Source organism: Macaca mulatta, chromosome 18 (genome assembly GCF_049350105.2).
Source record: "Macaca mulatta isolate MMU2019108-1 chromosome 18, T2T-MMU8v2.0, whole genome shotgun sequence".
Lineage (NCBI taxonomy): Eukaryota > Metazoa > Chordata > Mammalia > Primates > Cercopithecidae > Macaca > Macaca mulatta.
Window position 1 is genome coordinate 78,616,562 of NC_133423.1, and position 17,534 is coordinate 78,634,095.

At 41.5% G+C, this 17,534-nt stretch overlaps 1 protein-coding gene across 1 annotated transcript in view; it reads right to left on the bottom strand.

The window, feature by feature from the left end:
• LOC106994417 (uncharacterized) overlaps nucleotides 1-17,534 on the bottom strand; it is a 216,520-nt gene that overhangs the window by 151,499 nt on the left and 47,487 nt on the right. The window lies entirely within an intron of this gene.

Below are 17,534 nucleotides of genomic sequence, written 5' to 3' on the forward strand. Positions count from 1 at the left end.
TCAAATTCACAAACAAAAGATGAAGAAACTATGGCTTAACAATACTTTAAAAACAAACAAACAAAACTCAACATTTTTGGTTAACCGCTTGCTAGATCAATATGAGCCAAAAATGTAAAAACATTGCCAAATAGTTAACTGGATCTTGGTGCTCTGGTAGACCACAGTCCAGAACCTGGGGAAAGATGCCACCTCTCAACTCCGCACCTGCCCCTGCACTTTCAGTGAGAACCAGGCAGACAGATTTATTCAAAGGACAGTGAACAGACAATCAATTGCAGGAAGCCACACCATCCAAGGACGCACTGAAAGAACAAGGACTCTTGGGAAGAAAAATTAGAATTCCCACATGAGTCATGGGATGTGTTTTCAAAATTTTAAACCATACAGAGTCCTAGGGCCACTCTCTGAAATTTAGATTCAGTAGTTAGGGAGGAGATTTTCGTAACTGATCCTTTTACAAATCCCCCCCAGATGATTATGATGATCAAACAGATTTTTTTTTTTTTAAAAACCTAGATTATATGACTTCTAGAGTGGATTCCAACTCTTCTATTCTCCTAAAAATTTTCATTTTCCAAATAACTGTGTGTGTTTTATATGCATCTCACATTGGGTCTATTAACAATCTTAGGGACTTTTAATATTTTTTATTTAAACTCCATGCTCTGGAATACCCATGTGTGCATTTTATTACTATGAATATTTACTTTTAGTCAATGGTAGAGTCAAGTTGTTCCTGAGAATTTTCAGGAATATATATGTCTATAATATATATAATATACATATTTATGTATATATAATGTATAATGTATGTATAAAAATATACTTTAAAATCCTCCTTAAAATTGTTCTATCCTCAGATACGTATTATGTGCTTTCACTTTTTGCTGAATACTGAGTTAAATATCACAGGGTAGTGCTACTGCTTCTCAGACCCTGCTCACACCCCGGCCCCCAACCTCATGAAGGTCTTTAGGAAGCGCACTGCCAACTCCCAGCCTCAGAGACGCTGTGAACATCGGGCAGGGCCTGGCAATCTGTCATTTCTAAAAAGCTTCAGTGATAAAAGGCTTTCCAAGTTTGAAATCATTCTGATGCAGGGAACAAACTAGGGAAAGAAAATGGGATCAGTTCCTATCCCGGCACCAGAGAAGCTTTGCTCGTGCCTAAGTGTGAGGCTTTTCATTTACTGAAGAATTTTGTCTTTTATGAATTGACAAGTTTGATTTCAGGGGCTTCAAGGGAGGAAATGATGCAGGTAGAAGCAACAGCTAGAAAGACTGACTGGCATCAGTGGGTTAATCAGTTCCGGTTCTACCTCACCAGGTGTGGTGGGTGTCAACACGTGACCCAGGAGGCTCGGGGACCAGATCCGTCATTTGTGCTCCTTAATTGTTTCTCGGGGTTTCATGTGCGTCATGGCCATTACTGCTAATGGAAGTTGTGTGCACTCAGCAAGGGACAAGACCCCTGATAATTGTAGGACTCTGTGTTTGAAAAGTAAAGGCACATTTAATGTTTTACACTTTCGAAAAGTCTTCCTGTCAGCCTTATTAATTTACTCTTATTTTGGTAGTCACTGTTCTTTCATCTGAGTGGTTATTTTAAAACGTGAAAGGAGCCTAAATTAGTATTATACATTTTAAGATGTACATTTGCACCCATCATAAACTTTAATTTATACTTTGGACAAATAATTGTAACAGTTGCTATAAAATCAGTTATTTAATAATAGTTTTTACCACTATATTGAATGCAGCAGGAGACAGGCTTAATAGCCTCGTGTCCACAACAAATTTCCAGCTATTATTGGAACATCCATGCCTTTGAAAACTCCACAGGCCAGCCAAATTCCTACTGATTGCATTATTCGAATCTTGCTAAAGACTGGTTCACCACGTGCACACAGTAGTTTTTTACTGAATACATCTGTTTCTCCAACTTCAATTTATTTTGCTTTCTTAGATTTATATCACTATAAAAACTACTGTTATTTTCAATAGAATAATTTTCCATAATCATATATGTGCCCCTTCATGGGACATCTGCAATTCAGTTTTAAATTCAGTTCAATTCAGTGGGTAAATGAAATACAATTAATACTTGTATTTGTAGTAGTTAACATAAGATTTCAAGGGGGAAGAAAAGCAAATTTTAGACATATGCCAAGATAGTTAAGTAAGAAAATTTTAATTGGACTATGTGAGATAAAATGTAAAATAAAAAATATCAAAATACGGCTGGGAGCTGTGGCTCACTCTTGTAATCCCAGCACTTTGGGAGTTTGTCAAGGTGGGTGGATCACAAGGTCAGGAGTTCGAGACTAGCCTGGCCAGCATGGTGAAACCCCGTCTCTACTAAAAATATAAAAATTAGCTGGGCGTGGTGGCGGGTGCCTGTAGTCCCAGCTACTCGGGAGGCTGAGGCAGGAGAATTGCTTGAAACTGGGAAGCAGAGGTTGCAGTGAGCCGAGAGAGCACCACTGCACTCCAGCCTGGGGGACAGAGCAAGACTCCGTCTCAAAAATGAAACAAAACAAAACAAAACAAAAGTACAACTTGATCTCTCATTTTGGCAACTTGCTTTTTAAAATTACGTTCCATTTTCTTAAAAGTATGACTATAGCTTCGAGTTCCTAATCCTAAGATAACTTTGATTATCTGAATTTTAGAAACTATGAAATTATTAAATCCAATTAAGTGAAATACTCAAATCGTCTAATTTATTTTTGTATTTTCTGTAATACCCAGTGTAGCACTTTGCACATGGAAATAGAATGCAACATGTGGGTGGATAAATGTAAGGATTTTTTTCAGGAAATGATTACATCTTCTTGAACTTGAATCACTGGTTTAGTGGGCATCAATTTTTGACAAATCAAATGGTTCTCAATATTTAAAAATTTGCAATACCTAAAAATAGTATGTAGAAGTAAATGAAGACCAACCAAATGAGAACAAGCAAAGGGTATTTATACAGAGCCTGTTATAGCAAAGGAGTCAGCCACCATCACTTGTATTTTGCCAAGACTCAAAGGCAAGCAGAGGAGTGGGAAGACTTTATAGTGGAGAAAAAGCAGCTCCAGGTGTGCCCTGACTGGAGGCCACTGGCCAGGGAAATTGGAGGCTGCTGACTGGGAGCAGGGGATCCTATGTGATTCGTTTGGATTGTATATTTGGCTTTCTCTGATTGATCCTAAGTTGGAAGCAGGGACAAAAATTAGGAAAGCTGTCAGTTATTAATCAAGTTCTGGACTTTTGGGGCTGAATGCTACAGAGGTTATTTTTTAATTTCCTGCACTGGTTGCTAGAGAGAGTAGTCTGACTTCCTATAGGTCAGAGTTACAGCAGGCTGCTTTCACAGACTGGTTAATATAGAAAACTATTTGGCTTCCCCAGCTGGTTGCAGGAGATCGTGCATCAAAGTTATATTTTTATACATATTCTGGCCACTGTTCATTTGTAGATTCAGTACCTTGAGCGCTTAGAAATGGGGCAAGTTGTATAATTCAATGAACAAAGAAAAAATTCAAGGTGAGAACCTATAATTTTGTCCCTTGTCCCAAAAATGTAGTTTGGCAATTTAGTTGACTTTTTAGGAAATTTAGTTTACAGTTGTATTAAAGTTACATATGCACAAAATCTCTAGTAATGAATGCAGTATCCACAACCCAAACACACACATATGCATCTCCCTTTCTGAGAGACAGTCATTTCAACTTTGTTGGCCATTTACGTTGGTATAGACCTTCACATCTCTAACTATCATGTTTATACTGTTAATTTAGGACTTTGCCATTGACTCCCACCTTGGGAGATAATAATTCAGTTCTTTATTTTTTCTAACACCCCTCACCACAACCACCTCTCTACTCCCATACTGCAGAAACGCCACACTTCTGTCCTCTCACTAGAGTTCTATGATTCTTTTGGTCAGGGAAATATTCATGGTTAACATTATTATGACAACCAATGCTGTTTGCAGCTGACACACTATTGTATAAGGTGGTAACATTTCCTTTCCTTCCTAACATTTTAGAGTTAATAATAGACATGTTTTTGCTGGCTTAAGTTCTAATCATCTAATTTCTACCACCAATTCATTCCAAATTCTACCCATAAATATTTATATCTCCTCACTATGTCTAGCATATTAAGTGTTCTGTCAATTTCATCTTCTTGATGACATGTCTCATGGATCCCCTGATCCAATCCAGTTTTCACTAACTTTTCTGCACAGCTCTCATCCCTGTATTATAAGCCTCAGAACTTTTTTGGCCTCTATTATGTTGAATCTCTTATATCCCAAATTCTATACTTTTTTTGAGAGAGGGTCTCTCTCTGTCACCAAGGCTGGAGTGCTGTGGTACGATCACAATTCACTGCAACCTAGACGTCCTTGGCTCAGGTCCTCCCACCTCAGCCTCCTGACTAGCTAAGACCACAGGCATATGCCATCACCCCTGGCCAATTAAAAAAAATCTTTTTTCGAGATGGGGGTCTCACTATGTAGGCCAGCCTGGTCTTGCACTTGTGGGCTCAAGTGATCCTTCTGCCTCGGCCTCCCAAAGTGCTGGGATTACAGATGTGAGCCACTGCACCTGGCCATATTTATATTTTTTATTAGGGGTTTTCCCCAGTTTTCTTGCTGGGGGGAGGGGTCTCTGGTTTTCCACTCTTATTTAAAAGTGAGCATTATTTTATTTTATTTTTGTCATCAAATTTTATTTTAAGTGCTGGGGTACATGTGCAGGATGTGCAGGTTTGTTACATAGGTAAACATGTGCCATTGTGATTTGCTGCACAGATCAACCCATCACCTAGGTATTATTAAGCCCAGGATCCATTAGCTATTCAACCCCCTAACAGGCCCCAGTGTGTGTTGTGCCCCACCATGTGTCCACGTGTTCTCATCCTTCAGCTCCCACTTACAAGTGAGAACATGTGGTGTTTGGTTTTCGGTTCCTGCATTAGTTTGCTGAGGGTAACGGCTTCCAGCTCCATCCATGTCCCTGCAAAGAACATGATGTTGTTTCTTTTTTTTTTTTTTTTTTTGTTGAGATGGAGTCTCGCTCTGTTGCCCAAGCTGGAGTGTGGTGGTGCAATCTTGGCTCACTGCAACTTCTGCCTCCTAGGTTCAAGAGATTCTCCTGCCTCATCCTCCCAAGTAGCTGGGACTACAGGTGTGTACCACCATGCCTGGCTAATTTTTTGTATTTTTAGTAGGGACAGGGTTTCACCGTGTTAGCCAGGATGGTCTCGATCTCTTGACCCCATGATCTGCCCGCCTTGGCCTCCCAAAGTGCTGGGATTACAGGCGTAAGTCACTGCACCCGGCCGATGTTGTTTCTTTTTATGGCTGCATAGAATTCTGTGGTGTATATGTACCACATTTTCTTTATCCAGTCTATCATTGATGGGCATTTGGGTTGATTCCATGTCTTTGCTATTGTGAATAGTGCTGCGATGAACACACATGTGCATGTATCTTTATAACAGAATGATTTAGATTCCTTCGGTTATATAGCCAGTAATGGGATTCCTGGGTCAAATGATATTTCTGCTTCTCGATTTTTGATGTCTGTGGAGGGGAAAAGGCTGACTGTCAGCATTCTGGGAAGTGAGAGGAAAGAAGGGTTGAGATGTTTCAACATCCATCACTTGCACTGTCACATAAATTTATTTTCAACTGAGGCACACAACCTCAGTTGAGCCAGAGTCTCCACTAGTGGGAACACCTTCTGTTAAAACTTTTTCAGATAATTAACCTCTCATCTTCAGCCAGAGTGGATAAGAGGCCTCAACTCACCTCAGCTAAGTGGATAAAGGATGATTTGGGGGAAGGGTAGTTCACTACATTAAAAAATATTTAACCAATCCTTCTGGTTGCAGCCTACTTTAAGCTCCAACTCCTGAGGCCTTTGGCACTTCTTTTGTGCAGATCAGAACACTTCTTGGGTCTCCCAAATGCTGGCTGGCTACGGATTCGTTTTTCCTTGCTCTGTTGAGTCAGTTGCCACTCTTTTTTTCCTGCTTTTCGACTCTCAAAAGTTTGTTGCTGTTGACTTCTCTTGCATTCTTTGCCTTTGTGGCTTAATTACACTTCCCCTTATCCTTCTATTGTTATTATTTTAAGCTTTCAGGAGGAGGTAAAGGTAAAAGTGTGAGTTCAATCTGCCATTTTAAACCCAAAGCCCTGATAAATTATTTGACTTTTCTGCTCTATCTTTTCCTATAAAAAGGGCCTAAAGTAGAGGCTAATGGTAATATTCATAAGTCATAATTTTCATCCACATAGCACCTAACAGCACACTAAGTGTTTCACATACATCTCATTTCATCCTTCTGATTCTTTCACAAATCAGCAAGTACAGGTATTAGTCCCTTTAACCTGAGTGGAAACTGGATCAGAGAGGTTCCTGTGTGTCCCAAGGTCACACTGATAGCAAGGGGTGGAATCAGGACTGTGAATTCCCAAAAGAAGCATCTGTGAGTCACGTGGCCTGATAGAGCTATCTGAACATAGAGAGGACAATTAGAACAAGAGGGCACTAGGGCTGATTCTGGTTGCCGATTGAATATCTGTGAAATTTGACAAAAATGACAGTATTATGCAGGAATACGACATCTACATTTCTACCAAGCAAATATTTTTGTTTAAAAAATCCAAGTAAATCGTTTGGTAGGGAAACAAAATGAAATCTAAAAGTTCAATCAAGATTTCAAGACACCAGCTTAGTTCCCTGGTAAGGATGCGTATGATACAAGTCATGATCTAAGCACGAAGCTCTATTGCTTAGGGTTAAATACTGATTTTTTAAATCTCAGATGTTCCTTGGGAATCTTATTACCTTCAAGGCTATTCTTCCACCCTAAAGTAGCACTGAAACACAGAAGGGAGCAGGCAGTATGTGCCTGTACCATCTGCTGGAATCTCTTTTTCTGCTGAGCTATAAGGCTCACTGAAGAAAAATGCAGGCAACCTTTGGACTTACACTCCTTCGCTTCTTCCTGATTCTGTTATTTTAATGTTCATCCTCATTTTCAATCAATTAACACACACCCATGAAGTGCCTCAGTGAGAGATCCCAAAGGGGAGCAAAGAAGAGAAAGGCAGTCTCTGCCTTAAAGAGGTCATCATCTTTCCAGGGAAGCAAAACATCACACTGTAGCTATATTGTAGTGAGGCTAAGATCACACTTCCCATCAAAATAGTCACATCCCATCAAAATGATCTTTCAGAATCATTCATTCATTCATTGATTCCACATCTAGCTACTGCCCTGTGCAGCTATGGAATTACTAGGCCTGACCTAGTTAAATTAGTGCCATGTTGAACTTGGGATTTCTTTGAGTGCTCTGCCATCTCCTCAGACTATTCTCTAGAGGTGGGGCATGAATCCCGATATTCTTGGACAGCTCTGCATTGATGCCTTACCCCTTAGCTTTAATTTCATTTCCTCCCCGCCACCTTTTTTTTTTTTTTTTTTTTTTTTTTTTTTGAGACAGAGTCTCATTCTTTTGCCAGGCTGGATTACAGTGGCAAGATCTTGGCTCACTGCAACCTCCAACTCCCAGGTTCAAGTGATTCTCCTGCCTCAGCCTCCCGAGTAGCTGAGACTACAGGTGTGTGCCCCCACGCCCAGCTAATTTTTGTATTTTTAGTAGAAAGAAGGTTTCACCATGTTGGCCAGGATGGTCTCAATCTGTTGACCTCGTGATCCGCCTGCCTTGGCCTCCCAAAGTGCTGGGATTACAGGTGTGAGCCACCGCGCCCAGCTCATTTCCTTTATTCTTTCAGTTATCTACTGCAGTAGAAGGGGATGGTTTTCCACATCCTCTCTGATGTGAGCTTACACAGTATATCCTCCTTCCTGAGGTGACAGTACCCCGCCCTCTTACTAGGGCCATAGTTTATACCATGGGCAGGGAGAAAGCCCTGCTTATCAGGAATACAACAAATATTCTCTCTCTCACCCTGAAAATTAAGCATTATAAAGGAAATAAACAGGGTGCTAAGAAAGAGAGTGAGAGGAGGGACATATATTCAATGGGTGGCTAGAGAATCACTTTCTGAGAAGACATTAACTGGAACCTGAAGGTTGAGGAGAAACCAACCATGCAAAAGTATGGTTCCTAGGCAGAGAGAACCAAAAATTAGTGCCAAAGAAATGGCACAGGTAATGTTGATAATTGGGGAAGACAAGTAGGTGGGGTTTGAGCTGGGCCTGTTGGGCAGTACTGAAGGTCAGTTCACTCAATACCCATTCCCAGTCCCATTCTCCCCTCCCTTCCTCCACTGGAGAGGAAAATGAAGGACTAAACCTCCCCCTCCACTGAAGCAAGCATGACCATAGGGCATCATTGTGGCTAATGAGCTGTAGGAGAAAACCTTTAGGAGGCCTTCCCTTCTGGAATAAAATCCAAAGGCCACTGGAATAAGTCATTTTTGTCCGTTGCCTTTCCTCTTTCTTCTGTCTGGAATGCCGAAGGAGGTACTTATATTTTACAACCCGGAGAATGAAACCGACATGCAGGAAATGTCCAAACAGGGAGACAGAAGGAGCCTGGTTCCTTCCTGGCTTTGTGATGTGGCTGCACCACCTGGACTGCCTACCTCAGATTTTTTTTAAATGTGAGAAACTAAACCCCTTTATTTGTTTAAATAATGACAACAGCAAATGTTTCTAGCATTTTCTAGGTAGTTTATATGAATTCATGTTTAATCCTCATGTGAACCTTAAACAGTGACTACCATTGTTATCCCAATCCTTAGATAAGGAAGCTGAGGCATGGAAAGGTTGAATAATTTACCTAAGTAACTCAGCAAGTGGAAAGGCTGGACTTTGAAAACAGACAGTGTGCCCTTAACCAATGTTCTACCCTAGTGTTGGCTGGGTTTTCTGTTACCCACAGATTGTCTCAGTCCTAACTTATATGTCTTTGATGGATGAATACAATTTAGATGGGAGCTTTTAGATCATTATCTAAACTAGATCAGTGTAGCATGTGGCCAGTGGATGGCAAGTTAGACAACAATTTGATGGTGAGTTTATGGTAGAAAAAGGACAAAGATGGAGATGGAAAATACAGCAGAATGGGTAAGAAAGGGAGCTCTGGAAATGAGAATATTTGCCTACAAATCACAGCTCTACCAGTTACTACTAGCTGAGTGACTGTAGCCTAATTATGCTGCCTTATCTTTATAACATCTAAGTCATTCTAGCTTTAAGCCTCAGTCTCCTCATCTCTAAAATGGGCATCAAAACTGTACATGACTTTCAGAGGTTTAATGCCCTAGCAAAACACTTCGTTCATAGTGAGAACTCAGTAAATGTTAGCTTAAAAAACATACTGAGATAAGTTTGAATGTTTTCCTCTGCAGCTTGTCTCATCTTGACAGTAATGACTGTCTAGAAATTGTCAATTCCAACCACAACATTTGGAAACTTTAAAATATCAAAGATGAAGAGAGACTAAAGATGATCTTTTCTTTGATGTTAGCATTGAAATGTTTTTATTTTTTTCATATTCTGTTGGAAACCCAGCCTTATTACAGATCAAGGACCTAGGACGCCATTGTTGCAATAATTCAATCTGAGGTAGGAAAGACATTGTTAGCATAACGTTTCTTAATAGTATTAGTCAAGCTGAGTTTTTAGAAACATACCGATCAGCTTCAAAGGATTTGTTTTAAAGAAAGTAAAATAAAAAGGAACTATAAATCCATGGGAACATGATAAAGTACTATAATTTCCACCCTGAGTTTTGGAAAATCTGACGAACCCCCAAAATGTGTTCTGAGGAAAACAGTTGTCTCAGACAAAGGCACAAGAACTAATATGAAATGTTAGTTCAAAGGCTCTGGGCAAAAAGAGGTACACGGGGACAGACGCTGTCTCCTTTAATGAACCCTCACGTGGAAAGTAGCTGCTACTTGGTGAGCTGCCGCCTGTGCCTTTGAACTGACTGTGATTCAAACAGCGAAGTGTCATTTCATACCCGCTGAGTGAGCCAGCAGATCTCTAAAACTTCCCAGCTCCAAAAAGTTCACAGAAAGCATTTTCTTCTAGTACTTCTTGGAGACTTAAACAAAAGTAGAGAGACTGTACAGTGACCTCCAGAGGGCTCTGATAAAATCTTCATAAATTGGCTTTTTGCTTTTTCTAGAGATGATTAACCAGTCTGAAAACTATTGCCAATATGTGTGTGGGCAGGTGGTTACTATGTCTACACCGTGGCTGCAGCCACTGGTCTTGTAGATGGAACCCTGCTTCCGGACAGGAAAAAGCCTCATCCGGTCTCCTGTCCCCAGGGGACAGGGCAGTCGGGCTATTCTGGTCAGAAGACTGCTTTTGTGTAGGAAGTTGTTTCCCCTAGTTCAGGATGCAGGAGTGGAATGAGAGGGTACAGCGTGACCTGTTGCCCCAGGGGCCCTCGCTGTCAGGTAGCCCTGGTGTTCTGCCCGCACTTCGATCAAGGAAGTCACCAGGAGACCTGCAGATACAAAGCAACTCTCAGAGGGGATCTGACTGGTGTCAGGGACCTTCCATGAGGTCATTTCCTGGGTCTCCCGGTTCCTAGGAGCACAGGCTCAGACATGGCTGTAATACTCATATTTTCTGGTACTGTATATTGAGATTGCCTCTAAGATCTGCCCTGCTACTGATCCCGTGACTACAAGGAGAATTTTTAGAGATTATCAACCTACCTAGTCATTTCACCTAAAATAGAGAATAGGTAAAAGTTCCAATCAGAAAAAGATTTTTATAAAAATGTGACCTATGTGTAAATTGTGAACTTTCAGTCCTATTTGATAAAACTAAATAAAAGAGCTTCATGAGAAACTCTGTCATAGATCTTAGATCATCCTTATTCATCATCAAAGTTTAGTAATTGAGGGCCCAGTATACTACCTTCCATGTGCATAGGCTTTCCCTGTTTATAAAGAACTTTCACACACACTGTCATTGGCTCTCGTACAACACAGTGAAGGTAGACAGCACAGGAGTCATTCTCATTTTGTAGATGGAGAAGCACTAAGGGCTTGCCATGATAAACCATGCAGTTTTACTGGTGCTGAGTCTGGCAGCTGATATAAACTATTATGCCCAGAAAGAAGAGTGTGACGAGAAAGGACAGGAACATCTATTGGAAAGTCTTCCCATCTAAATAACTGGGCCTAGTTAGATATTTCCAACTCATCTGCACACGTATAAAACCCCAGCGTGGAGTTTATGCATGGTTGGCTCTCTTTAGTATTTAATTTAAAAATCATTGGTTAATATAATCAACAACAACAACTTTTACATCACTAATGATGTGCCAGGAACTGATTTTTTTTGAGACAAGGTATTGCTCTGTCGCCCAGGCTGAAGTGCAATGGTGCAATCATGGCTCACTGTAGCCGTGACTCTAAGGCTCAAGTGATCCTCCCACCTCAGCCTTCCAAGTAGCTGGAACCACAGGCGTGTGCCACCATGCCCGGCTAATTATTTACTTATTTTGTATAGAGACAGGGTCGCACTATGTTGCCCAGGCTGGTCACAAACTCCTGGGCTCAAGTGACCCTCTTGCCTTGGCCTCTCAAAGTGCTGCGATTATAGACATGAGCCACTGCACCCAGCCAGGAACTATTGTTTTATTACAATACTTATTACATTATTATTTAATCCTCAGAACAACTCTGTGAAGTGTGGACAATGATTATCTTTGTTTTACCGATAAGGAAACTGAAACACAGAGAGGTTAAGTGAATTTCCCAGTGTCACACAGGGTAACAGTGTGAGAGGCTGATAACGTTTTCCTAACATAAAAAAGAGTATGCAATACACTGCCTCAGCACCAACAATGCAGAGATTAATTTGTATTCTGTGGGTAATGTGAGCAAAGCAAAGAACTAAAACCTATTACCTCTCTGCTTTTAATCAGGCCACGAGAAGGAATTCCTGGGGCATCTAAAAAATTCATCCTAGTGGTTTAAGCCTTTATACAAAGGTGGCTTTGAACTATGCTTGGATGAGCTTTGCCTTTTGTCAGTGACAGGTTCTGACCCTAGGTAGGATATGAACAGCCACAAAAAAGGGCACCTGCTCCCTTTTTGTCATTTGTTCAGGTGAAACAGGGCTTCGCTGGTGACAGTTTAAATGACCTGGTTTCTTCTGACCCCTGTGAAAAACTAATGATGTGTTTTTCATTTTCATCCCATTTTCCCTGGTTTCATGTATACACATTCAAAAGGTGAGGGAAGCTGTGAAGTGAAGTCAGTCCTGGGTGAAAAGTTTTATTTGCTCCTCTCATGCCTGAAGCTAAGTAAAGTCGACGCAAATCGTGCGTGTGCACAAGGACAGGGATCTGCATATCACGTGGCCGATGCCCCACTGCTGCGCGTGCCTGCACAGTCCTCTGAGGGAAAGAATAATGGGGGCGAGATGGGTGGGGAGTGGGATGAGGCACTACTCACTCCCAGCTTTGCTTAATCAGAGATCAACATAATAAATAATCAAGTTTGCTCAGCGCCTCAGAGTTTACCCAGAGCTTTCACATATAATTCCATTTCTACAAATCAGGAAGTGGAAATGAACTCATTTAACTCACACAGTTGGGATTCAAATGAAGTTGGACTCTGGGTAGTGCTCTCTCTGTCTCTCTTTCATCCCTTCCTTCTTCCCTTCCTTCCTTCCCTTCCTTTCATTCTCCTACCTATCCTTCCTCACTCCCTACAACTTGCTATCCTTGATAAACAAAAGAGAATATATCATTTTGGAAACCTATACAAGAATGCTTATTTACCTTTTCCATTTCTCTCAAACCACACTTTCATAATCCCAACATGCATCTAAAAGTGGGAAGCAATCATTTCAGCAAGGCCTAGATAAGAAAACATGAGCAATGGAAACAATCACAATCTTTTCTTTTTCCATCTGGTTACAAGTGAGTGACCTTGGGAGGTATCTAAATGATCATTTTGTCCATGCTTCTTGGCAAATACTTCGGCTAGTTTAGGAACTTTCCGCACGGGGTTAACCTCCTAATTCAACATAACGTTTTGGGTAGGTAGGGATAGGTTATGGTCAGATCAGTTTTCATTTTTATATTTACATTTTGACTTTAATGGGGTTTGGACAAATCTCAAGAGCAGAGTTACTGTTGCCAGGCACCAGCACCGCACAAGTACAGCCAGCAATTCTGCCCACCAACTGGCAGGATGGGCTCCTGCACGGGGCATCACAGACCTATAAAAATACATTTATTAAGGAACATGCAGCCACTTCTGTCAGTAGGGGTCTGGTGCTCAGTGTTAAGACTGCATAAAACATAACCCTAAACCTTTGCTTTCAAAACCAACACTGTTAAGGCCCCAGAGAAACACTTTTCCCCTATAGCCCCTTGTCCTTGAAACAAAGGTGACTGAGTCCCACAAGCTGAAGATTTGCAGGGTGTGCTGCTGCTGACGTGGAAGACGGACGCTCCTAAACGTGTGGATGATGTATAGTGGAGGCGCTTGATTAAAAGAAAAGTCCAATGAATTAAACTGTCAAAACCTTCCTTTTAGATAACAAGCAGATCATATGGTCTTAAATAATGAGGATTTCCTAGCAATTCCAAACATCCATTTTCTTGCTTCTCTTTTTGTTCCAATTCATGGTTCTGGAAGAAGTCATACAGCAGTATAGTATTTGCATGCAGTTGAACATGGTGATTGGCCAATATTTTGCAAAATTAAATAATTATGTTACTGTTAAAATGGTAGATGTGAAGTTATAACACATGAAACATAATACTGATTATTTATGTTAACAACCAGGTGGACAATGAATGCTGGAATTGCTAAGAAGTTTATGTTTTATTTACACATTAATAAGGTGTAATTACATTTCCAAATATTAAATAAAATGTTTATACTTTAAAAAACAACTTTTATTTCAGTGTTTATATTCATTGTCATAATTTGTATTTTGCATTTTAATTCTTTTTTTTTTTTTTTCGAGATGGAGTCTCGCTCTGTCGCCCAGGCTGGAGTGCAGTGGCCGGATCTCAGCTCACTGCAAGCTCCGCCTCCCGGGTTTACGCCATTCTCCTGCCTCAGCCTCCCGAGTAGTTGGGACTACAGGTGCCTGCCACCTCGCCCGGCTAGTTTTTTGTATTTTTTAGTAGAGACGGGGTTTCACGGGGTTAGCCAGGATGGTCTTGATCTCCTGACCTCGTGATCCGCCCATCTCGGCCTCCCAAAGTGCTGGGATTACAGGCTTGAGCCACCGCATCCGGCTGCATTTTAATTCTAATAGATAACTTTAAATCATTTGAAAGAAAACTTTTAACAACTATAGAAAAGTAATTCTAATTTTCTGAAATAAAAAAAGTAATTTATATTTGTGGTATAAGTACATACATTTTGTATGATTTTACTACATTAATCATTTATTTTTTTAGAATTGGGATTTCATTCTTCACCCAGATGGAGTGTAGAGTGCACAGCTCATTGCAACCTGAAACTCCTAGGCTCAAATGATCCTCCAGCCTCAGCCTCCTGAGTAGGTGGGACTACAGGGATAAACTACCATGTTTGACTATTTAAAAAATTGTTTTGTAGCGACAGGATCTTGCCATGTTGTCCAAGCTGGTCTAGAAATCCTGGCCTCAAGTAATCCTCTGGCCTCTGCCTCTTGAGTCGCTGGGATTACAGGTGTGAGCCACCTCACGGGGCCTGAATAGATGAATCTTTTAGATTAATGTTGTTCAATAGCGCTTTCTATGATGATGGACTTGTTCTCTCTCCATGTTGTACAATACAGTAGCTCTAGCCATGTGAAGCTACTGAGCATTTGAAATGTAGCTAGTGCCACTGAGGAACAGAACACCTGAAATGCTGTTAGGTGCTACCATACAGAACAGCAAAGCTGTCAATCACTGCTGTCAATGGAACACAAATTCAGTGAAAATCTTGATTACAACAACACAGTGATTTTACTAAAAAGAAATATCAATTTTATAGAATAAATATATATGAATCATATATCTTTATTTTGTCACTTATCTATATAGCCTATCAAAGAAAATCTAGACATGTCTAATGTCTAGTAGATATGCATAATTCAGTTGCTGATATTTTGCTTTTTGTCATATAAAATCCATAGGTGTTATCTTTCAATTTGGTTGTTATATGTATCAAGGTAGGAATATATATAGTAGTTTCCTAGCTTGATCAATAACTTTGAAATATTAGGCATATGGTAAGTGGCTATGCATTTGTACTCTTGCCCAACCCTACCAATGTCAGGGGCTGGCCTGACAGCACCCCTAACTCTGAGCAGCCATTCTGCAAATGTCTCTATTGTCCCCAGTGAGTCAGGAGTGAAATGTGGTTAAAACTAAATCTCTACTGCTGAAAAAACAAGTCAAAGCAAATGTCCCACTGGGAGGATTCCTACAGCATCCCTTCCTTAGAGGAAGTCCAATCCATTCATTTCAGCAGTGGACTTCCATTTAGGCTCAAAGGCTGCTCTGACCGGTTACCTATAAGAGGGAGTAAACTAACAGTAGTTGTCATGAATTGAGAGGGCAGAAGCTGCTGGCAAAAATCCCACCACCCTTTGAAATGTGGATGGAAGGCTGCAAAGGGTAGTCAACTTAACATTGTAAAGATAGAGAACAGGGGTAATTGAAATTTACAGACCCTGCCCCTAAGCTTTAAGTAACAATCGGAAGGGACAGGGTTTGTAGAGGTTACCAAGGGGAGTCCTGTGGCAGCAGCAGTTGGAGTACTGGCAGGGCTTTCTGTCTACTGCCTCAGTGGCAGGTCCGAAGTGTGGTCCCTTCCTCTTCCATCCTGCTCCTCCTCGTCCCCCTACCAGGGGATTGAGTTTCCCTTGCCCACAGTCGTAACCTGCTTATTGACACATCCCATATCAATGTCTGCTTTTTTTCCCTCTGTCTTGCTGTCTCACCTTCCTTATAGTGATTTCTGGGATCACTTCCCCAATTCGAAACCACTTATAGTTAAATCCTAACCTCCAGGTCTGTTTCTGAGGGAACCCAGCCTAAGACAACTTCCAGTACTTAGCACAGTGCCTGACATATGGTATTGCCTCAGCAGATATTTGCTGAAAGAATTAAAATACTTCGCAAATGAAATCCCACCCTAATATTAACTTCACCTAATTTAAAGAAGTTACTTATCAAGATCAACTTTTATCCCCCTAGCTTGCACCTCTGTCCTCCCACTAGCAGAAAAACTCCATTGAAAAGCCTATTACTATTTTTTTTTAAAAAAAAGCAAATTTGAACTCCAGTATAGAACACAAGTACATCAAAATTGAAAGCCTAGGTTGCAGATTTGACTCTCCGCACTTGCTGATCTTGAAGACACTGCTTCCTTCCTGAGATTTCAATGTTCATTTCACAATTAAAGATAAGGTTCCATAAGCACATAGTTGGGAGAAGTGGCAGGATGATGTAAGGTCATATTAACAAGTAAATGATTAATATAGAGACTTCTAAAGAACAGGTCTGGAAAGTATCTACTAAGTGGACTTCCTGAAGTAAGAGGAGTGTTGGTTGCTACACTAAAGGCAAAAGTCTTCTAGTCCCCAAATTTGCCTTAGGAGGATGACAGCTCTATCTTTCTTGGTTCTGGTGTACATTGGAGACAGGGTCAATTTGAGAGTAGAATCCATTTATTTTTTGCGTCTTTATAAGCACTAGAAAGCAGTGAGCGCTGAGCAGAGGACCCCTCTTGTGGGAAAAATGCAGGAGAACTCCCGGGTGCCTCTGCATCACCGGTTTGCCTTCTAGCCAGAATCATTGCTAGAACCCTGTCACTCAGTTACTTTGGTTCCTAATTTAACCTCTTCCCAACCCTTCTATTGCGTTCAGTTAGCTAGGCCAGGAGCTTACAGCTGTCTGGTTGGTGCTGGCTCAATGTGCTTATTCCCTGGAAGATAGAAGGATCACTTACAAAAAATTTTACAATTAAAATAAAAAATTTACTCTTTGCTGAAGCATTGTAAGGTTTTTTTATTCACTCAGACCCAAAATAGTAAAACTAAAATATTTCAAGACATTCCTTGATTCACTCCCCACTTTTCTTTCTCCCGTTTCCCAGCACTTTGCACCAGATACAGAAACCACGGGTTATGTCCAAACCCTGGTTTTGGTGTGACCACCGCCTTCCGTGTACTGCCTGCGGCTCGCTCCGGGCCCACACGGGACGCCGAGGCATGATTAGGAGGCAGAACAGCAGAAACGGCTTCCCGGGCGCCACTGCTCGGGGCCAGCGGCGTGTACCCCGCGGGCCCGGCCGGGAGCGGGCTGGCGATCGCGGGGCTCTGCGCTCCCGGCTCCCGCGCCATCTCCCGGCGCCCGCCAACTTCGCTCCGCCCGCGGCGCAGAGGACCTCGCAGCCCTCTGGAGCCTCCGCGATCGCCTGGCTCGCGTTTCCCGCAGCCGCCGAGGAGCGCAGGCCCGGCGACTCCGGGTGCAGCTGGCCCTGTGCGGTGACATCGCCGTCCGGCGCCGGGCTCGAAGCCGCCT